This window comes from Crinia signifera, chromosome 11, assembly GCF_055691185.1.
Source record: "Crinia signifera chromosome 11, ASM5569118v1, whole genome shotgun sequence".
Taxonomy (NCBI): domain Eukaryota; kingdom Metazoa; phylum Chordata; class Amphibia; order Anura; family Myobatrachidae; genus Crinia; species Crinia signifera.
Window position 1 is genome coordinate 28,627,788 of NC_139227.1, and position 24,627 is coordinate 28,652,414.

The 24,627-nt window shown below is 47.2% G+C and overlaps 1 protein-coding gene across 2 annotated transcripts in view; it reads left to right on the top strand.

Moving 5' to 3' along the window:
- The first annotated feature begins 11,521 nt into the window (after positions 1 to 11,521).
- Positions 11,522 to 24,627, top strand: part of ANKRD11 (ankyrin repeat domain 11) — a 167,660-nt gene continuing 154,554 nt past the window's right edge. For both annotated transcript variants that reach the window (XM_083163990.1, XM_083163991.1), the window contains exon 1: positions 11,522 to 12,047. The gene's annotated coding sequence lies outside the window, so the exon portion shown is untranslated. The remainder of the gene's footprint in view (positions 12,048 to 24,627) is intronic.

Sequence of the window (24,627 nt, forward strand, 5' to 3'; positions counted from 1 at the left end):
ACATGTTATTTTAAAGTTATAATTCCTGCGGCTGCTGCCCGCCCGCTACGGCGCTCGACAGTGGACACTGATGATCTGGTCACGGCCGCCCGCCCGCCCCAGCACTGATCTGATAACCACCACCGATTGTGACGGATCTTATGTCCCGCTGGTCCGACCCCTGGGGCTGGGTCCGATACGCACGGGACCGCGCATCGGACCCGACGCCATGTCATGAAGAAATGATTTGGTCCGATTTAACGGCCCGATTGATCGCAATCGGCCGAAATCGGACCAAATTGGCTCAATGTATGCCCACCTTTAGCCAAGGTAGTGCATGCAGCCTCGCATGCATCACCTGGGCAACTACCTGCCGGTGTATGCGGTAATTGTGCATACAATGTATCCTATGCAATCCCATTCACTGCCCTATGATTTATTTATTTATTAACAGTTTCTTATATAGCGCACCTATATTCCGCAGAGAATATATGAACATTCACATCACCCTGCCACAGTGGAGCTTACAATCTATGTTCCTTACCACATGTAAACGCACACGCAGACATTCTAGGGTTCATTTGTTGGGAGCCAATTAACCTACCAGTATATTTTTGGATTGTACCAGAGTACCCAGAGGAAACCCACGCAAGTATGGGGAGAATATGATATGATATATCCTTGTGGCTGCCATGAAGATCTCCAGATCCTATCCAATGCATGCGGAATCGGAAGTATATGACATACAAAATGACACCTTTCCCATGATTTACTGGCCTGATGACTATACCAACCATCCAGAGTCTACCTATAATTTTTTTAATTGGAAATGAAAAGTTATATTTATGAGTCACCCTCTCTGAATAACCTTCCTCATCCAATGAGAAGTCCCCTTTATTCCCGGTGGGAGCTGGTGTCACGAGATGGGTTGGGATCATTCGGTCTACAGCATGATGGTCGACAGGCATTAGGTCGACACCATTAAGTCAACATGGGAAAATAATGACACTGGTCTAGGTCGACGTGGGAAAAGTTCGACATGTTTCTAGGTCGAAAGGGCATTAGTTCGACAGGTCGTTAGTTCGACAATGTTTAGGTCGACAGTCAAAAGGTCGACATGGGTTTTTTCGCTGTTTTTTTACCTGAATGTCAACACAGTCAACATGGACACAGTTTAAAGTGCACCACATCCCCTCGTCGGGCACACTATTTACGCCCTAGTGAATGGTAGGGCATGAAATACCGCCTGTCGGGACATGTTGGCTCAAAAAAAAAGTAAAAAGCCCCATGTCGACATTTTGACTGTCGAACTAGACAATGTCGAATTAATGACCTGTCTAACTAATGACCTGTCGAACTAATAACCTTTCGACCTAGAACCATGTCAACCTTTTTCTATGTCGACCTAGACCCATGACGACCTTTTCCCATGTTGACCTAATGGTGTCGACCTAATAACTGTCGACCATCATGCTGTAGACCAAATTACCGCATCCCCACGAGATCAGAGCACTTCTTCAAAGTTGATAATGGAAGAAAAGAAAACTGTTTAGTAAAAATAAATATAGATTAAACAAATACATACTGTATAAAGAAAAACATAAATACAACAACATTTTGTAAATCTATTATCAAGGTGTAAAGCTGAGTACACACATAATGGCCGCCTATATAGATAACTCTACTGGCAAAGCTGGGGAGAACGATATAGTGCATACACACTGACTGATATCGTTGACGATATTGGTCAGTGACGTCACCCAACCACATGTAAGCTCTGACAATATTGTCAGATTGAGCTGCATGTACAGACAAAACAGGGGTTGTTAGCGATGTGCAGAAGCATGCATCGTTATTGATATTGAGCATACATCTAACTGATGTTCGCGATGTGTCATTAACGATATCGGAATTGTGCGTATTCTGCTTTAATCCTCTGAGGCCATCTTGCTGCTTGCTGCTCTAACGCTAGTGTTCTGCGCAAGGTCCACATAGGCGAACCTTCTCAACAGCTTAGTGGTTGCCTGAATAACCCAGTCACATGACATCTTCACATGTTAGGATAAGAATCCTTTTCTGCTAGTTCCCTGCAGTCTTGTTGTCACCTGGAGGTTGGATATTGAGTTGGATGTTAAGTTAGGAATTGAACAAAGACATACAATAGGGCGGAGTGAAAAAACTGAAATTGAGAAATTTAAAATCGGCTAGTGTGGGAAAGTTGTGACTTGACCTGAATAAGAAACGTGCAAAAGCTTTTTGATCTGAGTCAACATCTTCTGTTCTGGCAAGAGGCCTGAATTTTCACTTTTTTGGTGAAAATGACGAAAACTGTGAAGATGCTCCGATCTAGTTAAAATTATGTCATGATGTCTTAGAATGGTTTATTAATATACTTTAGTTTAGTAAAAGATAGTACTAGCTTGTCCTAGTGCAAAGTGACTGACTTTGGCGGGAGAAAAAATCCCTGATAAATGACCCATTTTCATGGTTTCAATTGTGAATATTTTTTTTGGGGGGGGGGGGGAGGGGGGGGGGGAGAGGATACTCTGTAATTGATGTGATCAAGAAAAGAAACTTGGTGAAAAAAGAAAAACAGAGTAAATCCCTTTTGTTTGCACCTATGTGTCTTCTAATGCCCAACAAACTCTTTAGTGAATGCTCCAGTAGGTTCAGTAACAATGCATTACACTCTGTTCTTTAGGTGCAGGATTTAAAATACTCCTGTTTGTCTTTACTTGTGGCAGTTTATTTGTTTGAAAAACAGTCTAAAAAACAGTTTGCATCCCCTATGCTGGGAACATGAAAGGGCTGCATTACAGCATATAGGCCCTTATTCTGATCGGTGCGGCCGGATCCGAATATGCGGCCAGGACCATGCGTGCGAAACCCCGCCAACTCCGTCCGTACGCGGTAAGAAGCTGGCCTAACGGACCGCACGTGTATTTTTCACGGAATACGCCTCCTCCATCTCAGGGAACCTCCCCCATCATTCGATGGTCGCAGACCATCGAATGCAGGACCGAGTGGTCCACCAGCTCCCGCAACCTCAGACCACACGGACATTTTTCCGTGCAAAAGCAGGGATCTGGGCGGGCAGCTGACATCCGGCGATGTCATATGTCCGCCCCCTACACGTGCGTCACGGCCGCATTACCATACGTACGCCCAGCGTTTGCATGGGAACGCCCATGAAACACGGGGCATATGCATATGGTAATGAGCCCAAATAGCCCTTCACGCCCCTCTCCACCCCCTGTTACATGTGGTGCCATGGCATTACTTTTATATTATACAGGGGGAGCAGCCTGTGGTGTCAAGGCATTATTATTATACAGGGGTAGCAGCCCGTGGTGTCATGGCATTATTATTAATAATGCCATGACACCACAGGCTGCTCCCCTTGTATAATGAGAGTAATGCCATGACACCACAGGCTGCTCCCAGTGTATAATATAAAAGTAATGCCATGACACCACAGGCTGCTCCCCCTGTATAATAATAATGCCATGACACCACAGGCTGCTCCCCCTGTATAATATAAAAGTAACACCATGCTACCACAGGCTGCTCCCCCTGTATAATATAATAAAAGTAATGCCATGACACATAAATTATTATACAGGGGGAGCAGCCTGTGGTGTCATGGCATTATTATTATTTAACAGGGGGAGCAGCCTGTGGTGTCATGGCATTACTTTTTTTTATACAGGGAGAGCGGCCTGTGGTGTCATGGCATTATTATTATACAGGGGGAGCAGCCTGTGGTGTACTGTCTTTTACGCAATGGAGCAGCCAGTGGTGTCCTGTTTTTTTACGCAAGGGTAATGCCATAATAATGGCGTGCGAGTGGACATGGTACACTTTGATGGTGTCCATGTCAACATCCGGGACCAAAAAACATGAAAAATTTATGTCGTCCTTTTGGCTGTCAACCTTCCCGTTGTCAATCTAATGCGTGTGTCGACCTATTTCATGACTCGACCTAAGCCATGTCGACCATCAGTGGTTGACACAATGCATGTTGACCTAATATGGGTTGACTCAATGACCCATACCCCCTGCATTATCATGCTGGGTTTCAGGCTGCATTGACGTTCAACTAGCCCCAAGATGGATGTTAGGATCTGCAGTTACCCAGAGATTGAGTAAGTGGAGAAGTCCCTGGTTGCCTCTAGGAACTTTCTAAAGACCATTATCAACTGGTATCTGTTTTCAAGTTATTCCAATAAATAATACAGCACATGTAGTGCCAGGCAGTGGCCACTTGAGGACAGCAACATTTAGCAGATGGATAGAGTAAACTGGCATGTATCATCTATATATAGTATGGCCCTTATTCTGGTTCATTCGCACTGGCCACAAATTTGCACACAGACTAATGTTTTGCAAACTCAGGGAAAAGTATGTTCGAGCCCCGGGGGGGGGTCCGCAGCGCCCTGAGGTCAGTCTGGAGGTGAATGGTCGCCTGTGTGCGGCATCCATTCACCTTATGGGTGGAGGCTGGGTGCAGCCCAGCAGCTTACCTTGCCCCCAGCACGTCGGTCGGCGTTGCGGGGGTGTTAGGTGGCATTGCGGGGGTGACGGTCTACAGGTTTCCCGGCACTTGGAGATGATGTCATCTCCAAGCGCCGGCTCAGGGCCCAAATTCACTGGGGACGCCGGTGTAAAAGGGAACAACTGCCGGGTCGCATCCGGGTCCAAAAACCCTGGTGCGACCTGGCAGTTTTGGTGCAAAAGTGTTATTAGCCAGCCCAGGGTGCCACTGCACGCAGTTTGGGGACAGACTGTGGAGGATAGCAGCACTAGCAAATTATGAACATAGCAGCGGCACTAGCCGTCGGCCAATAGGTGCTTCCTGACTGGCAGCCAAACAGGAGCCCAGGCTTTTGTAGGGCAGCCAATCAGGAGCCTTATTCATAATGCTGGTGCTGCTGGTGACACTGTCAGCATATCTGGAAGGAAGGCGCATGGAGGAGCCGATAGTGACTACCGGCTCTGCCCGACAGGTGAGGAGTGGGAGCTGCTAGGTAGCTGGCAGCATGAGCTACCGGAGCCTAGCGAGGAGGAGAGCCCGCGGTCGCGATGGGACCCGCAGCATGCTGGAGCAAGTGAGCCAAGCCGCCCAGGCTCAGCGTAAGGCCCCTGCTGTATGTGTGTATATATATATATATATAAATATATATATATATATATATATGCCACTTATGCTGTAGCACCCAACCCTATGGGGGCCCTGCCCATTTGGTCAGTCCCGGGCCCCACTATTTGTGATGGCAGTCCTGTTTTCTCTAGGTTTAAACAAAAAAAAGAGTACACAAACTGTACCCAAATGAGGGTATCCGGAGCCACAGGGGGCATATGGCATAGCACTGCAAAACCACTCCTACCCATTTTCAGCATTTTGGGTGCATGCCCAGCACTCATAGAGCCACTGAGCAGCCACTGACTCCCCTCCCTGCATAGGTAGCCTCCACAGAGAGAGGACAGGAATCCTTCTGACTCGAGCAGCCCACCTGTAGTTGTGTTTCCCACGCTGGCTCTGCAGACCCCAGTGGACAACTCACTGCTTCAGCCAGAATCTACCCTGCGTCAGTGCTGATGCCAGTGATCTGCACGGTAGATTCTGAGTTGGCGGTCCTTGAGTCCCAATGTAGGGGGTTAGCCCAGATGTCGGCAGTTCTCCAGTAATCCCAGACACCTGTGGTCACTCAGTAAGCCTTCGTGCTGTTAGCTGGTAATATGCCTTGCTATTTTGGGGGCCATCCCTTGTTCCATACTCAAGGTTTTACTGAATTTTTATTGTGGCCTATTCCATCTTGTCCTATGGCTTTATGACTCAGGGTTGCCAACCCTCCCGGAATTACCGGGAGTATCCCGAAAATTAGGTCCCCCTCCCGGCCCCCCGGAAGAGTGGGCAACCCTCCCGGAATCAGGGGGACCCCCACTGAGCCCCCCCCCATTGCGGCATTTAAATGCCGCAATCCGCGGGTCTCAGAGGAGGGGGCGGAGCTAAAATGACACACTTGTGTCATTTTAGCCCCGCCCCCTCCATGGAGATCAGTGATTTAGGCTAGTTTCCGTAATGGGGGTGGGGCTTAATGACGTCACAGTCAAGCCCCGCCCCCGAACGGCTAATGAAAGTCTCCTCTCCGGGCTTTTCCCGGAGAGGAGAATTTGAAAGTCGGCAACCCTGCTTTATGTATGTATATTAGGGCGGAGTGAAAAAACTGAAAGCTTGTCCTAGTGCAAAGTTACTGACTTTGGCAGGATAAAAAAAATCCCTGATAACTGACCCATTTTCATGGTCACAATTGTGAATATTGTTTGTTTTCACCCGAAAGTGTTCTCGTTCTCTCTCTCTCTCTCTCTCTCTCTCTCTCTCTCCCTCCCTCCCTCCCTCCCTCCCTCCCTCTCTCTCTCTCTCTCTCTCTCTCTCTCTCTCCCTCTCTTCCAGATCCATACCCAAAACACGAAAAGTCTCTGCAGCACATCTTTAAAAATGTTTCCATTAAGGCAGTGCTTTGTATGAAAGGCAGGTGGCGCTGTTGGATAAATCCTCATTTATATCCCTTTTCCACTAGCCCAGAGGTTCCCAATCTTTTTTGAATCATGACACCCTAGCGCAGGCATGTCCAACGTTGGCCCTCCAGATGTTGTGAAACTACACATCCCAGCATGCTTTGCCACAGTTTTGCTATTAGAGAATGCTAAAACTATTGCAAAGCATGCTGGGATGTGTAGTTTCACAACATCTGGAGGGCCAACGTTGGACATGCCTGCCCTAGCGTATCAGATTTTTTTTTTTTCATGGCACCCCTAGGCCAAAAATAATAGTTGATATTTTTTTTTCATAAAATTAAGCAGATTGTGTTTATACTGTATGTGAACCTTATGTTCAGTTATATTATAGGATTTGCTTCTGTTTGTACACATATTTATGATTGCCAGTAACCAGTACTGGTGTTCTCCATAAATAATTGACCATACATAATTTCAATTGGTCATGAGACCCGGCATTTCAATCCAGGTAGCGACCAGGGTTGAACTTGGGTTCAACCCGGGTCACTGTGTAGTGGCGCTCTCTCATATATATTTATATATTTTTTTGTGTAAATGGGAAACCTGGGTCGATGCATCCTAGGTCCCGTTATCTACAATGCAAAAGATGCTCTTATCTCCCAGCACCTCCCCGACCCCGTCTTCCGATGACGTCACCCGCCCGGCGTTATGCCGGGTGGACACTCTAGTGTAAAAGGGTTCACAAGCCGGGTTGCACCCGGGTACAAAATCCCAGGTGCGACCTGGCTTATGCCGGGTCGCATGTATCACCCGATGCGATGCGTGGGCCCACTGATCGAATGTTGTGTCGATAAATATGTGCTGCACATATTTATCGCATTGCATGTGCGATCCATGTGGTTTGTAACCACATGTGATCACTCGCAATGCGATTGGTAGGGAACAGGAGGACTGGTGTAGTGGACCGGGGGTGGTAATCAGAAGCGGGCGGCAGAATAAAAAAAAAAAACATTTAAAAAAGACTGGGCGGCCCTCTAATTTATTTATTATTTATTTATTAACAGTTTCTTATCTAGCGCAGCATATTCCGTTGCGCTTTACAAAGGGGACAGTGATACAACAAAACAGGGTATTTACAGACAGTCAAAATGTAGGAGGGCCCTGCTCGCAAGCTTACAATCTATTTACTGAAAGAGAGCTCTATCGGCCAATGAGCAGCTGTCTGAATGTAAGGCCTCGGATTGGCTCTCTCAACCAATCAGTGGGCCGCCCAGTGTTTTGAAATGTTTTTTTTTCAAATTATGCTGCCCGTTACTGACTACCACCTTGCAAATTAATGTGCTCATTGGGCAAATTGATGTGACAGCTACACATCCATTCAAAGCCCTGCAAATACAGTATGTCAAATCACCATTGTAACAGGCTCACCATCGAAAGATTTTTACACTGGGCAGAAGCCATCGCAGGCTCCGAGTACGCAGAAACTTAATTGGCCTTGGCAGTGCGATAAAAAAAAGCATATCCAGCTTGTCAGACACCGTCCCTTTATTATGCTCAGGGATGGCTGCGTCTTTCCAGAGACACCCAGCGTTTTCCTACGCATGCCTACATTTTTCTTAGCACTCCGACTAAATGGCCGGTTTCCACCCCAGACACCTACTTCCTGTCACCTTGCGAACAGCGTGCGTATATATATAGTAGCAGGACTTTATCAGCCACAGCCCCAGCTGCAAGCTCACCTCACCCAGTGGCCAGATGATCGGGATCTCATCTGGCGGGATTCCGGCCTTAGGGCCTTATTTTGGTTCATTCTTTCTGACAAAATCCTTCTTAGATGGGCAAAACCATGTGCACTGCAGGTGGGGCAGATGTAACATGTGCAGAGAGAATTAGATTTGGGTGGGGTTTTACTTCAAAGTAAGATCTATATTGCAGTGTAAAAATAAAGCAGTCAGTATTTTCCCTGCACAGAAACAAAATTACTCACCCAAATCTAATTCTCTCTGCACATGTTACATCTGCCCCCCCTGCAGTGCACATGGTTTTGTCCATCTAAGAAGGATTTTGTCAGAAAGAATGAACCAAAATAAGGCCCTTAGTGTCCCATCCCTGGTTGGGATTCTGGTGTGTGGATTCTGGACGGTGTTGGGATTCCAGTGTCAGGATCCTGATGGACAGGATCTCGATCGTCAATGTTTTAATTGCATCCCCATTTGGACATCTTTTTATTTGGTACAGTATATGTGATCTGTTGACTACATTGGTGTTATACACATATGCTTTGGCCCACACATGTCTTGTCACAATGACTACAAATCTGTGTACTGTACATGTGCTCTCAGCTAAAGGGACAAAAAAGGGACATGTCTGGTATAAACGAAATAATTTTATTTAAAAAAAATGGAAGCTGAATAACTGGGACTGAATGTTTCTAACTGATATTGTTGCATCCAAGGGCGTAACTACCATAGGTGCAAGGGGTGCAGCTGCTATGGGGCCCAGAGCTGAAGGGGCCCATCTTTACTGTCTAAGTAATATGATTTACATACAATTGTCACAATCAGTTGCTAAATGGGGGGCCCTTACAAACCTTTGCTATGGGGCCTACGGCTATCTAGTTACGCCACTGGTTGCATCAGACATCTAACTGGCGTCTTCCATGGTACACGGGGCCTGATTCAGACTTGATCACTCATCTGCAAAGTTGCAGATGTCTAAGGGGTAGTTAGCCACCGCCGCCCAGACAAAAAGAAAATCTGTCACATGCGAATGAATTATGAAAACATCGCAATTCACTAATCTGTCGCACATCCACGTGCAATTTACTCACCATCGCATGATTTTTCTAGTACGTGCAAATGTATGTAACCATTCCTTAACCCTGCGCCTGAGTCGGGCTGATCGAGGTCATCGCTGACATCACAGAACCTCTCTGAAAATGCTTGGCCACACTTGCGATGGCGGTGCATACACTATTTCTGTTTGGGTATGATATTCGTGCTATCTGCGGATTCGCACATCCATGCTGACTGTTAATATTGTGCCGGCTGGGCCCCCTTTAAAGCCCCAGATGGAGTTTGATTTAAGGGACCTTCAGGTTTTACAGAAGACAGAGATTCATGAAGTCAGGCTTACTGGACATAATGTATTATAGTAGCAAGGTGACTACTGCCATACATCTTCTGTACAGCATACACGCTGTACTTCTATTGTGTATTCCTTAGAGTATGTTTCTGAATTTCAGGCAAGGTTCCAAAGATCCTGGAAAAGATGCAGCGAGTATCCAGCCTTGGCTTTAGCTATTAAGCCAAACTGATGACAGTATGGGGGCTACAAGGGTTTTGTGCACAGCTGAATTCAAGGTCATTTAAGAGGTACAAAATCCCAGTCAAACAGGTGCATTGTGACCGAGCAAAAGATTTATGAAATGGGACAATGTCCAAAACATAATGTAGAAAGAATGCATTTAGAGATTGGCACTTACGGTAATGTACTTCCTTTGTAATTATAGATATAAAACATCTCTGATTAAAAGCGAAGGCCCACTGACCTTTAGACCATACTTGCCTAACCTCCTGGTACAGCTGAAAGGCTACCAAAATGTTGTGTCCCTCCAGGCCACCTGGAAAGGTGGGCATATCGACTGCATCCCCACAGACCCCTGCATACCCCCGGCCACCTACTTACAGAGCAGAAGGGATAGCAGATACACCTGGGCTGGGTCAGGAGAGACACCTGGGGCTTGGAACACCTGGACTGGGACAGCGGAGATGCCTGGAGCTTGGGATAGTGTATACACCTGGGCTGTGGCTTGGGACAGGAGAGACACCTGGGTCTGGGAACATGGGAGACACCTGGACTGGGAACATGGGAGACACCTGGGACAGGGAACAAGGAGACACCTGGGTTTGGGACAGGAGAGACACATATGGCTAGGACTTGGGACAGGAAGACACATGGGGCTGGGACTTGGAATGGGGAGACACATGGGTCTGGGACAGGAGAGACACCTGAGTCTGGGACTTGGGACAGGGGAGACACCTGGGTTTGGGATAGGGGAGACACCTGCATCTGAGACTTGGGACGGGAAGACACCAGGTCTGGGACTTGGGACAGGAAGACACCTGGTCTGGGACATGGGACAGGGGAGACACAAGGGACTGGGCACGGGAATACATCTGCATCTGGGACTTGGGGCCGTGAAGACACCTGGGTCTAGGACTTGGGACAGGGGAGACACCTGCATCTGGGACTTGAGACAGGGAAGACACCTGGTCTAGGACTTGGGAGACACTTGGGGCAGGGCATGAGGAGACACCTGCATCTAGGATTTGGGACAGTGAAGACACCTGGGTCTGGGACTTCTGGGACAGGGGAGACCCCTGGGGCTGGGACAGAAGAGACACCAGAGGCTGGGACATTTATCTAACATTATGCACCAGTAACAGTTGCTGTAACTCCCAGCAAGCAGCCAGGCGTGTTGTGTGCAGAAACCAGCACGCCACCAGGGTGTGTTGCCTGTTTCCCTGGGCACCAGTCTTCATACCTTCCTGTAACTGCACCCAGATAGGGGCAGGTACAGGTGAGCAGGGGACCGTACTATGGACGGGCCTGTGATAGCGCACGCAGCCAGCTATCGCCACGTACATTACATCTGAATTTTGTTATTGTTTTTATTATACATATTACGCCCAGTGCAGTATACAGGGGAAGAGGCGGGACCTACGCACACAGTGTGATCAAACAAGCCCCGCGAAGTGACCAACCACATCCCGAGCTGTCAGAGATTGACAGCATTCGACCCGGTCAGCGCGCGCTCTGCCGCCTCGGCCCCGCCCTCTCCCATCACGTCAGCCGCCACACACAACAACAGGAGCTGGGGAAGCGCCGGAGACATGGCAGCTGCTCCCCGCCCCCTCTCCCCTCTCTTCCTTTACTCCTCCCAGCTCCGCATCCTTCCTACGTCACCGGACACATCCACCAATCGTAGCCGTCGACGCAGACGGCCGCAGTCGTGACGGCCAATGGCAACGCGCGTCACGTCGCCATCCACCTCCTACCCATCGCCGGCCCCCCTCGCTCCCAGGGAGCGCGCCTCAGGGGAGTCAAAGGGCGCGTGGTGGACGAGTCGGCGGCTCGCCGCCATGAGAACGTGAGGGGACGCGAGCGGCACCGGAAACCCCGCACCGGGCACTGACCGTTGGCTAACGCGCATTGCTTACGGGACTGCTGGACGTTTCCCTGTCACCGGAGCTGTGAGACTCCCGCACACAGAGCGCCTCACGTCATCCGGAGGGAAGCGGCATCAACCCCCCTTCCCCTCATCGGCTCCAGCTGGTTTCCGTTCCCCTCCCCCCACTTCCACCGGGTAACGGAGGAGGGGTGGAGGGGGAGGTAGGCCGCGGCCCCCGCCGGCTCCATGAGCAAGTTCGCGGCCTTCCCTCCCTCCTCCTCCTCCGCACCGGCCCCATCACCGTGGGGCCCTAGCAGCCAAGGAGCGGGGATTAAGGACTAACAGACACCTGGGCGCCCGGAGCGCGGCACACTCGGTAAGAAACGATATCTACGGGGTGGGCGGGGAGGGGGGATTTTCCCCCATCTACTCAAATGCCTACCTTAGTGGCTGACACTGCGAGGGCTCCTCTCCTGCCCTTGTGCTAGCCTCATAACCCAACAAGTACCTGCCCCCCCCCCCCCCCCTTCTTTTAATGCACTAGCCCCCTCTCTTCCCTCCTCTGCCACCATCTCCTGCCCTGGCTGGCCGGTTATTACCCACTTCCTCCCACTGCCACTGGCTAGCCCTGTACCCCCCCCCCCCCCCTTTGCCACTGGCTGGCCCTGGGCTACCCCCAGCACTTCCTGGCCTTATGCTAGATCCACCCCCTGGCACTGCGTTACCCCCTCTCTCTGCTCTGCCACTTACTGCCCCCTTACCCCTGCCCCACTTCCACTGCCTGACCCTGAGCTATCCTTTTTCTACCTGACAGTGGCTGCCAACGCACTAGCCTCCTCCCCAGCAACTGGCTGGTCCTATCTCCCCTGCCCCCCATGCCAGTTGCTGGCCCTGCATGCCCACATCCAGTTTTTCCTTGTATCTTCTTGCTGCTATTTCCTAAACATCAATTCCCTGCGGCTCTCCCACTGATGGTAAACAAGCCCTACCAAGCTTTCCCTTCTGCTGGCTGGGAAGCCATAGAAAGACTGATCTACATTTTTTTGTAGTGATTTATGTGTGGCGCAGATTCAGCTTTTGATAAGATGGCTGTACAGTATGTTAAGGTAAATGCTGCAAATAATTGATTCTTGGATACCTTAAACTTTCATTTCTAATGATTCACCGAATTCTTAAAGGAAATGATTAGTCTTTTTGCATTTTTCTCCTGTTGGTCTACCTTGACTTGGAAAACATTTTCTGAACTATTAAGGCTGCTTGTCACTCGTGTCAATGTGGTTAGAGTAAATTTCCTATGGCCTCTCTGAGAGCTGGCTGATCAGTGTGTTCTCTTGATGTCTTCCTGTATGGTGACTTTCTACTCTGCTTGTTTCGTCATCCCTTAAGCAGCTTTGTTGTCCTTTATTAATATAATGTTGTGCAGATCATGTGCTTTGTGAGTTACATAATGGATTACTGACATTTTATATCCGGGTTGTCGCTGAAAAGATGGTGGCACAGTGGTTACGCCTTATGTCACTGGCTATTAGTTCTGATCTGGCTTTTTTTCCTACAGCCCTACAAAGCCTTTTTTTTTTCTTCTCACACTATTCAGCCTGGAGTGTGTGCTATATTTCCACTGTAACATTCAAGTTTCTTGGTACAGCGCTAGGCCACAAACCATTATATTAAACACTATTTGTAATATTGAAGGTTTTAGGTTGAGTGATATTTCCTTGGTGTGTGGTAGTTATTACTGCTGGAGAACTATCTTTGGAAGGGTCACAGACTGTACAGGAAGCTGGTTATTAATCTGAGTACAGAAGCACCATGAGCAGCACTGTTAACGATCAGATAAATCCTAGTGTTGGCTGAGCCTCCATTTCTGTGTAGATGTTGTATATAGAATAGGAGATTGTGAACGTGTTAGCAGGGTCTCATCTGTGTGTTAAGTCTTATTTACTTTGTTTCCAAGTGTAATGTGCAATGTACATTTTACTGGTGGTATGAAAGATGAGATACCCAATGAAAGCGGCTTCCATTTGCTAGCTTAGTGCAATAAACAAAAGCTTAGAATTTACTTCATTTATTTAAAACCCATAAATTATCCATGTAAATAGCCTATTCTCATAATGGCTATAGTGATAAAAAGTATGCGCCAACGTAGTTTTCATCAGCAATTACTGTATATAGAAACGTTATTGTCCTATGTGCAGTGTTTATGTGGGGGATGGGTTTAGGACGGGGGAACATTTTGTGGGGCGCTTTACCATGTATCCAGATGTGGCTGCGTTCTGTGCAAAGTGTGTCTGGAAATGGGAAGATGGAAAACCCCCTTATTTATGTCATTGTTAAGCCGAGCTTCCTCTGCGTATATGCATCAATAGCTCACTTGTAATGTAATGTCATATTTCTTATGGCAGATAGTAATACATTAAGTACTACATTGCAGGGATCTGCAGCAATCTCCCCTGAGGTGCCCACCTGCGCACATTGTGGTAGTGTTAGGCATGTTATAAATTCCTGAATGGTGCATGGGGGCCGGTTCATTGGTCTCCTTACTGGCCTCCTGGGTTTGTGAACAGAAATGTTTACTCTTGTTCGGAACCTAACAAGCAGCAATAATCAGTGGGTGCCCGGATCCACTGAATTGCTCTGGGTTACAGTATAGATCAGGGCTGGGCAATTGCGGCCCTCCAGATGTTGAGGAACTACACATCCCAGGATGCTTTGCATTAGTTTTGCTATGTGGCCATGCTGAAACTGATGCAATGCATGCTGGGATGTGTAGTTCCTCAACATCTGGAGGGCAGCAATTGCCCAGCCCTGGTATAGATGATAGTTTGACAGTGACTAGGCGGATGCCGAAAAAGGGTCACCATATCTAAGGTTAACACAAGCTTATGTTGTAATGTTTTCCATTATTTTCTTTATGTACTCATATGTCAATAAACATACATGGACACCGCATTCTCTCATGTCTACCTTTTGACAGTGAACCATAAATTTGTGTTGGCCTAAGGTATGTTACACAACCTAGTCCTTTCGGCCTAGTGACCCATTGCCCTTCTGGAGGCCCATTAATCAACGCTGCCCATAAAGCAATTCAATTCCCTAATTCCCCCCCCCCCCCCTGTGATATTGCCAAGTCTTTTATTTTCTTTCTTTTTGTTTTATAGAAATAAACACCATTAAGCATTATGCTCCTTTATGAGGTGTGCCTGCTTAAGGTAACAATACACTTCAATATAGACAAATGGATGCAATAGACAGGATAACTAAAAATACATATGAATTCAGGAAAAAGGTAGTCAGAAGGAAATGCTTAACAATGGCCTAGTAATTCATTAAGATTTAGTAAAGGCGTCATAGTCCATCGAGGAGATTAAAGTAGATTTGCAGAGTTTCTGTGCCAGCAGTGATGTGGCAATCCAGTTTGTGCTTTGGGTTACGTAACATTTATATATTGAATTCTTTGCAACAGTGATTGCCTGTCTACCACATTAAATGCAGCTGACTGAACTGGACAAACGGTTTTTCCCACAATATCCAGTATACTGTCAAGGGAAGCCCCAGGAATATGGAGAATGCTGGAAGTGTGCTTGTGTTGTACAGTGTATATGCGTAGATGTGTAATTAGTCATGCCTACATGATTGCATATTTATACATTCTTTGGAACGTATGGGCTACACTGTACACATTTTATATGTATATGTAAGTTCTGCTAGTAAGGCACCTTGATTTACTTTGTTTGCCGTATCCCAGTTGGGATTCCTGTGGCCTTTTCTCTTGTTAATGTATACAAAGCTGCTTCCACTGGCAGGAAATACCCTCTTAGAGGCAATGATTTGCATTGGCTGTATATAGTTTGTAGTCTGGGGTCCCTTTTGAACATGTGTTTAGTTTATTAAGTCTGCTGGCATGAGTATTTTCCTCACTGTATGTGGCTTACCAGCTAAAGTAGTCGGTCCCCCCCATGTTGACCAATTTACTAGCCCACTAAAGAGCTGTCCGTAAACAACTATTTTTATTTTGTCCTGCTTCTTTTGTTCCTTCTGGTTAGTTGCTGTTTGCATATTCTATTGCATGCAGTGTTCTACTGTCTGATTTCCCTTCTTGTGTTTATCCCAGCTGCATCTTATTTATCCACATGAATAGACGAATGCATGTTGCTACATATATTACGGCAGCAACTGTGGTTGTTTTGGTTCGTGCCTTGGTGTGGAAATACATTTCTAATTTCTCAATAGTTTTCATGGATTTCTCACAGGTGATGTAATTGTAATAGGCATTCGAATTGTAACCGTTTTAAAGACATTCTATAGTGTACTGGTGATACAAGTTTTGGTCATTTTTATGGCACATAGGTTTGCGCCATTCCACCTTGTTACTTATACCCCTTTCAGACATAAAATCCTGGGATTTTGCAGATCCATCCTCCCAGGACTAGAATGTCTGAAAGGATATTCCCGGGATTTTAGTTGACTAATATCCCGTGTACTGCGCACCTGCAATTTACCCAGGATTTAAAAAAACCTGGTATTGTACCAGGTTTAAAATTTCAGGGGGTATGTCTGAAAGGTGTATTAAGCCTTTGTGCATTTGACGGATTCCAGTGTGAATTAAAGGTTTGCAGATATGGCAAATTGCATTTGAATTGATTATATGGTCTTTAAGGGGGGTCATGGGGCCTACACACAGAGACGGTAGTAGTAGTGTGCTGAATGATCTAGTTAAGCTCAGATTGCTCGACACACAGTGCTGCACCAGCGCGGTGTGCTGAGCGATATGTCACTGCCAGTGTTCTCAGAGAACACGGGCGATGACTAGAATTTTACTGCATGCAGTATATATCTAGTTGGCCTTGTAGGCCCCAGTAGTCAATTAGCATAGTGGGGATACAGCTCCTGAGTGCCTGAAGATATTCAATTGCTCCGATAGGAAGGCCACAACCAGTGGACTTGGCCCTACACCCCCCTGAGTGGTGCTTACAAAGTAGTGAACATTACGGTTTTCTCAAATTATTTGAGTATCTACGCAAAATTGCATACAGTCAAATCAATTGGTGAAACAAGAGTGCCTTCTACATTCTGAATGAAGGGCTTCTCTGCCAGGTCCGATGACTTAAATAGGGCACATCTTGTGCTTAATTTGTGGTAAAAAAAAAGTCCCAGGGCACTTGGTCTGGTCAGTGGTTGACCAAGCAGTTCATGGGCCAGAAAATCCACCATTTGCTTGGATTTGTGATGCTCTTCATCATGACAATGCAGCTGTTAATGAGTGCTTGGACCGTGCCTGTAAATGGCTTCCAGCACTTGTGTACTAGTGCCCAGTGATTATTCTCTGCTGACCAAGTGTTACAATAGCAACATGACCATTCTTGGACAATAATATAACAGCAACTTTCTGCTTGCCCACTATGTGCTGAACTGGGAATTTTACTGTAGGTCCAGGTTAAGGGGGTATGTACAGCAAGGATGTCTAAAAGCGGTCCTCCCTATCCAACATCCCTCACTCTCTGGCGATGTTCACCACAAATGCAGCTAGTCCATAGCATTTTGTGGCGAGCCCCGCCGTTTCGATGTAAAAGAGCCTGCGAGGGGAAACCGGTGAGTGAAGGGAGGGTGTTGAATACTCGGACGGCGAGCTATTGGCACTGCTCGCTGTAAAGCTCACTGTCAGGGGCTCGCCGACGGCATTGACTACACCCCACTGAGTTGTCTATCTCCTTCCCTAACTGTCACTTTGGTGTCCACCTCAACTATTACCCACACGCAACAATGCTGTACTCAGTGATGGCAGGCACAGGTCGGCAAAAACCTGGAAATGTATGGGAGCATATGACAATCAAAAATATCCACCCAAATTCAGGAAAACAGAAATAAATATATGCTTTGATAAATTGTTATCAGAATGATATAAACAATTTGTCTGACTGATCACTGTCTGTTTTCAAGCGTTTGTGAACAATTTTTTGATTGTCATTTGCTCCTATACATTTCCAGGTTTTTGTGCCCACCAGACTGTCGGGGAGCCGTCCGGCACCCGGTCTGTCGGGATTCCAACAGTCATTACTCCGACGTCGGAATCCCGACTGCTCCCTCGTGGGGGTCCACGACCCGCAAGGGGCTTCATTGCGCTCCCCCCGCTGTGCAGTCGGGATTCCAACGTCGGAATCCCGACAGTCGGTGTGTCGTACCACACCCAACAGATCAGACAGAAAAATCTGTACATGTGTATGCACCTTAAGACTCTGGTTTCTCCCCAAAGGAGCTTGCAATTGATCCCAACCCTCATGTTGAAAATGACTCTTAATGGCCACTGAGCTCCGTGACAAGTTTGTGTGACCATGCTGACTTATTCAGTGTCAATGCCTTGGCATGTCACGGGAAGTTTAGTCAGATTACAGTTCCTGATCAGATTGTCTACTGTACCTATCCATCGCACATCTGGAAACTTATTTCACACCCCTTGTATGGTGCCTGTCACTTAACCCGGGCCGAGCTGCAAAATTATAGTTCATGCCAAGATATGTAGGTGTGCGCCAGTGGTACCCCTCAGGCATTGGTGGGTTTGGTTGTCTGAACACATGAGCAGCCCCGAACTTCTAAAAAAAAAAGGCCGAAGCCAGACGCTGCAATCCCTGGATGAACCTGCACTGGTAGGTTTGTCCTGCCCCAGGAAAACCCACCACCAAGGTAGGAGATGCCTGGGGTTTAGTTGCTGTAAACTGCTTATCCCTAGTTACGTGCAAAGTATGAATACGTTTTATTGGGTAACTCCAGACACTTATACCGCTTTCAGATCACAAATGCTGAGTTGGACACCGGTCCTTTGCGGGAGTGACCCCACATTTGTGGTGGTTTGCTGCCCACAGCGGCCGCCCCTGATGCCAGACTGGCTAAAGTGATGGAGGTGATGCAAAGTGTCCGTGTGCCCAAACAAATGGTTCTTCACTGTTTTAGCTCTCCGCCTCAGGGGCTGTGAGCTGAAATGTGTCCCCCTGCATCTATTCACAAATGCATGGAGTACAGTTGAATTGCTCTGTTAAGTGTCCTCACAGAGATAAAGGTCTGAAAAGCATATTCTCATCCTACGATAAGACCCATTACTAGTTGGCTGTAGAATGCCCCATGCCACGTCTGATGTCTTGTCACTGAACAAGCACTGGAAGCGGGAAGGTGGTCACTGGGCATGTCCCAGGATGTCTTCAGTCTTTCTGTGTAGCTTTTGTTACAGTCTGGTGCTGTCAATCTGTTACTCCCTGTGCCTGGTCTCCTGTAATCATAGGTGGCTTTCTTCCTAATAACTTCCTCTCTCCATTGTTGGTACTACCTACCTTTAATAAATGACTCCTTAATTTGGTGCATGTGATGAGGCTGAGTTTCATTATAATTATTTATATCTATCCTATTGCATTGTCTAAAGGGGTGTGCACACGGGTACAATCCAGCATGAGATTTTGTCTATATAGTCAAAATCGTATGCAGATCGCACAGGTTTTTTACCTTGCGATCCAGATGCGCTACCGAGACAGCACAAATCGTAACCCAGATAGACAGGGCAGCTATGACTATATAGTGCAAATCTAATGCAGATTGTATAACTTGTATGTAAATAGCTTATGAGTTAGCAAAGATTGTATAGCAAGTTGAATAGCGAAGGAATCTCCCTGTGTGTACACAGATGAGCTTTGTGGGATGAGAGATCTGTGGATGTGAAGGTTTAGCAGGACTTGTGCTGTGAGTGTCTGTAGCACTTACTAACTACTAACGTAGTAAGCATGCGACTAGCACTTAATGTCTTTCTGCTTGCACACTCCTGAGGGTGGCACGGTGCTAATTGCAGGCTTACTGTGTGTGGTAAGTGCTTTGTGCCTGGCACTGAACCCAGGAGATGCAACTTTGGCTAAGCCACTGGCGTAATGGAACAAAAACACTAGCAATTTGAGGGGAGGATGTTACTGCAAGCAGGCTCTATGTGCTGCTCTGGAACACATCATGCCATCTGCAGTTTAATCTCTACCCCACTGTGATATCACCCCCACATTAAACAATATTCCACCTATCGAAGACTTGTCCAAGACTTGTAGGGCATTTCAATGGTTTGTTTTGGTCGTGGTGGTATGACATTGTTTGGGTTGCTATTATCGCTGTGCAAAAAGCTAAACCCCACTCAAATGCTGCTTGCGACACAGTCCTATTTTGACGCCCAGTTGGCTCCCATTTCTACTCAAAGCTACATGGGCAGTGATCACATTGATATGGGCAGTGATTGGAAGCATGCATGCCCATATGGCAGCATAATTGAAATCAGAGAAGAATCTATTGATCCAGGTAGGTGGCATTTGTAAGGTGTGGGTCAAAATGTTTGGCTATAGAACTATATAATTAAAGTTATTTTTTGGTTCTAGCATTCCGGATTCCACCTCTCTCCTGTAGACCTGAACGTAACGGTTCTACCACTGTTCTGCTGTTTCAGAGCTCTGGTTTCCTGTTTTTCACTCTGTTTCCAGAGTTTAAATGCACTCTGCTTTGCTTTACTATAGTAGTGCTTTGCGCGTAGGAGCTTGTTGCTAAGCTTCCAGATGGCTGTTTGTGCTTGCTCACACTGACTCATTGCCATGCTCCAAGGCTGTGTCTTTCTGCCTCACTTCTAGTGTATTGTCCTATGTCAGCTCTTCGCGCAGTTAAGTTCACAAGCTGGTGCAATGCATTTAAAATGGACCAGAGTATTAAATGTGGATTTCTTGTTGGTGCTCCTGGGTCCCATCAAAATGTGTATTTTTGAACTCCCCATACCTCTCTGCGTAGCATCAGCCCACCCCACATTCCTTACATACACCATGGCAAGTTGCAATAATATTTTAAGTACTTATAATCATAGTATATGCATTGCTTTGATCTCGCATAGCCAAAATTGTAATACTGGATGGTAAGTGGAGGCAGCAGTTGGGTCAATGGGGGGGGGGGGGGGCTCAGTAGGTAGCTTGGATAGAGAAGGCAGTTTAGGCAGGAAGGGGTAAGGGTTAGTAGCAGTTCGGTGGAACTTGGGGGCAAGAAGTGGGTTAGGTAGTACTGTAAGAAGTGCTAGGGAGGGGTGTCCCAAACCCCATGTGGGGAAAAATATTAGGGATTTATCACATACTGGTGCTAAGGCTATATAAGAATATATTCTCTCTGGATTTCAAAGGTTCCAGACTGTAGGCCCTATTCATTGAACCACTATCGGCAAGGATCATAGCAACCTGGACATATCTGGTGTGATGACTGGCTGTATGCAGACAATGTTTTCGTAGGGAATCCAGCTCAATCTTTGTTTTTGTTTTAGAGATTGATCTTTATGATTATTTTGGTTCTAAAATCAATACCAGTAAAACAGGTTTTTGACTTCTATATTCACCTAGGCTTTCCATAGAAGCATCTTTCCCATTTAAATGGCATAAGCCTCGTATGAAATACTTAAGCATGCTTTCTAAAACACTGCAGTCGTCTGCTTTTCCAGGCATTCATGGCCCATCCACCTTATTTCTTGTTTAGCAGAATGAAATCTGAAGATGAGCTTACTCCCTCCGGTTCCCCTACTTGTATCTTCTCCACTTCACAATTTCTTTTGGTGAATAAACATCCCTAGGTGTGTTGTAAGCTACAACATCCAACTCCTACTGATGTGTTTCAAATTCTTGACTTTAATATGTTTTTAGTTGCACAACTTCCACAATGTGTAAAATGGTGTAACCCTGGTGCTCAGGAGGTCTGGTCTACTCTTGAGGCTGATTGTACTGGGATTATTTACGGTCTCATCCCTTATTTGGCTTCCAATGTCTTGCTGCTGCATAACTGCTCCCCCACACATTTAGTCTACCACTTGTTTACATGGGATTTCGCCAACAGGAAATCCAACACAGCACCTAGCGCTTCATCTAATATCCAAATTCTCCACAACATAGTTTTCCCTCCAGGAATATTCATAGAGATGCAAATTTCCCTCAATTCTCCCAGATTCTGGAGTTTTTTTTTTTTTTCCTCGGTTTTTACAACTAGGACAGTTTTATTCATGTAGCGCAATTTCCACCTTCAAGGCTTAGTGTATAAGCTGCGCCCTGACTAAAGGCCCGATCCCCCATATACTTTTACTGAGGAAAGGAGAAGGTTATGGTGATAATTGACAGCCGACTCAGCTGCAGTTCTCAATGACATAGCGGCAGCAAAGGGTAATAATGTATTAGCATGCATAAAAAGGGCCATAGAGGCGAGAGAAGACAGTGTAATCATGCCAGTGTATAAATCGTAGGTATGACTTCATCTGGAATAGAGTGTACCGTTCTGGGCACCATTCCATAGAAGACATCTTGGAACCTGAAAAGTTCAGAGAAGAGCTACAAAATTAAGGGTTTGGAGTCATTGGGTTTTGAGGAACGGTTGACCAGTTTAGGTTTGGGTACAGTAGAAAAGAGGTTTCTAAGAGCACATAGAAAATAAATATATAGTTATTAAATGCAGTTACCCCCTAAAGTAATGCTGCTTTCCCACTGCCTACACGGGTAAAGACCCGTTTTTTTTAAACGGGTCTTTAAACGGGTAAGAGCCATAAAGACTCTTTCCCACTGCAGCTTTTAAACGGTAAATTACCGTTTAAAAGCTGTTTTTGTCACATTCACACTTACCCGTTTAAAAACCCGTTTAAGCAGTGTAAAGATAGGGGGGGGGGGGAATTTAAAAAAAAAAAACGGCGTGGGGTCCCCCCCACTGCCGTAACCAGCACCAGGCTGAAGGAGCCGGGGCTGGTAATAAAAAATCAGGAAACCCGACAAATAGGGGTTCCCTGATTTTTTACAACCAGCCCCAGGCTCCAGGTCCGGGGCTGGTTCCCAAAATACGGGGGACAAAATGAGTAGGGGTCCCCCGTATTTTAAGAACCAGCCCCAGGCACAACCAGCCAGCAGGGTAATGCCACAGCCGGGGGACACTTATGATATAAGTTCCCGCGGCCAAAGCATTAACCCTACCGACCAGTCAGCCTGGCCAGGGGCCCTGGGGGAGTGGGGACCCCCCCAATAAAGGGGTCCCCCCCCTCCAGGACTTACCTGACCAGGCTGAAGCCTGGTGCTGTCCCCGGTGACCCTGGAGCGGTGGTCACCGGGCTGATGGTATTGTGTAAAAAATAGAATAAAAACCATTGTCTTTTACTGGTGAACTATGAGTCCCAGCAAGCCTCCCCCGCAAGCTGGGACTTGGAGAACCACAAGTCCCAGCCTGCGGGGCATTAAAGGGCCCGCTGGGTCTTGTAGTTCCACAGTAAAAGAAAGAGTTAAATAAACACACTGACACACGTGAAAAATAAAAGTTTAATACATACATAACACATACATACTGATACTTACCTATCTTGAGCCCGTAGGTAGCCCTGGTCCTGATGTCCTGGTCCGTGTCGGCGTCTGTATCCAGTCGGCATCCCTGTCGGCGACGGCGTCGGCGGTCCGGAGTCCGAAGAAATCCATTTGGGAAGCCGTGGAAGGAAATCCTACTCACCTGTCCCAGCGCGACGTAGTCCAGGTAAGGTCTTTGCAAAAAAAACAAACCGACACCCGAACCAGACCGGACTGACGGAGACGCACGTGTGTTTGTTTACATCGTGCGGCTCCGCCTCCCGAATGCCGCTATTGGCCGCCTTGCGGCCTAGCGGCTCCTGATTGGCCGCTAGGCCGCAAGGCGGCCAATAGCGGCATTCGGGGGCGGAGCCGCACGATGTAAACACACCGTGCGTCTCTCAGCTGTCCGCTTGGTTCGGGTGTCGGTTTGTTTTTTTTGCAAAGACCTTACCTGGACTACGTCGCGCTGGGACAGGTGAGTAGGATTTCCTTCCACAGCTTCCCAAATGGATTTCTTCGGACTCCGGACCGCCGACGCCGTCGCCGACAGGGATGCCGACTGGATACAGACGCCGACACGGACCAGGACATCAGGACCAGGGCTACCTACGGGCTCAAGATAGGTAAGTATCAGTATGTATGTGTTATGTATGTATTAAACTTTTATTTTTCACGTGTGTCAGTGTGTTTATTTAACTCTTTCTTTTACTGTGGAACTACAAGACCCAGCGGGCCCTTTAATGCCCCGCAGGCTGGGACTTGTGGTTCTCCAAGTCCCAGCTTGCGGGGGAGGCTTGCTGGGACTCATAGTTCACCAGTAAAAGACAATGGTTTTTATTCTATTTTTTACACAATACCATCAGCCCGGTGACCACCGCTCCAGGGTCACCGGGGACAGCACCAGGCTTCAGCCTGGTCAGGTAAGTCCTGGAGGGGGGGGACCCCTTTATTGGGGGGGTCCCCACCCCCTCAGGGCCCCTGGCCAGGCTGACTGGTCGGTAGGGTTAATGCTTTGGCCGCGGGAACTTATATCATAAGTGTCCCCCGGCTGTGGCATTACCCTGCTGGCTGGTTGTGCCTGGGGCTGGTTCTTAAAATACGGGGGACCCCTAGTCATTTTGTCCCCCGTATTTTGGGAACCAGCCCCGGACCTGGAGCCTGGGGCTGGTTGTAAAAAATCAGGGAACCCCTATTTGTCGGGTTTCCTGATTTTTTATTACCAGCCCCGGCTCCTTAAGCCTGGTGCTGGTTTCGGCAGTGGGGGGGGACCCCATGCCGGTTTTTTTTTTAACGGGTAAAGGGCTACCCCTTTCCCACTGCCGAAAAAACGGCTATTACACGTTAAAAACACTGCTTTTTACACGGGTAACAAAAACCGGTATTTGTTACCCGTGTAAAGCAACCTGGAGCTTTCCCACTGCAGCTCTAGCCGTTTAAAAAGGCTAAAAAAACGGCATTTACACGTGTAAAGCCTGCAGTGGGAAAGGGGTATAAGATTTCCCATCGACTGAAGGAAGGGTTCCTTTACAGAAAGGGCAGCTAAGACACGGGATACTCTGCTAGAGAAGGCTGAGGGCAGACTCTGTGGATATTTAGACAAAGTTT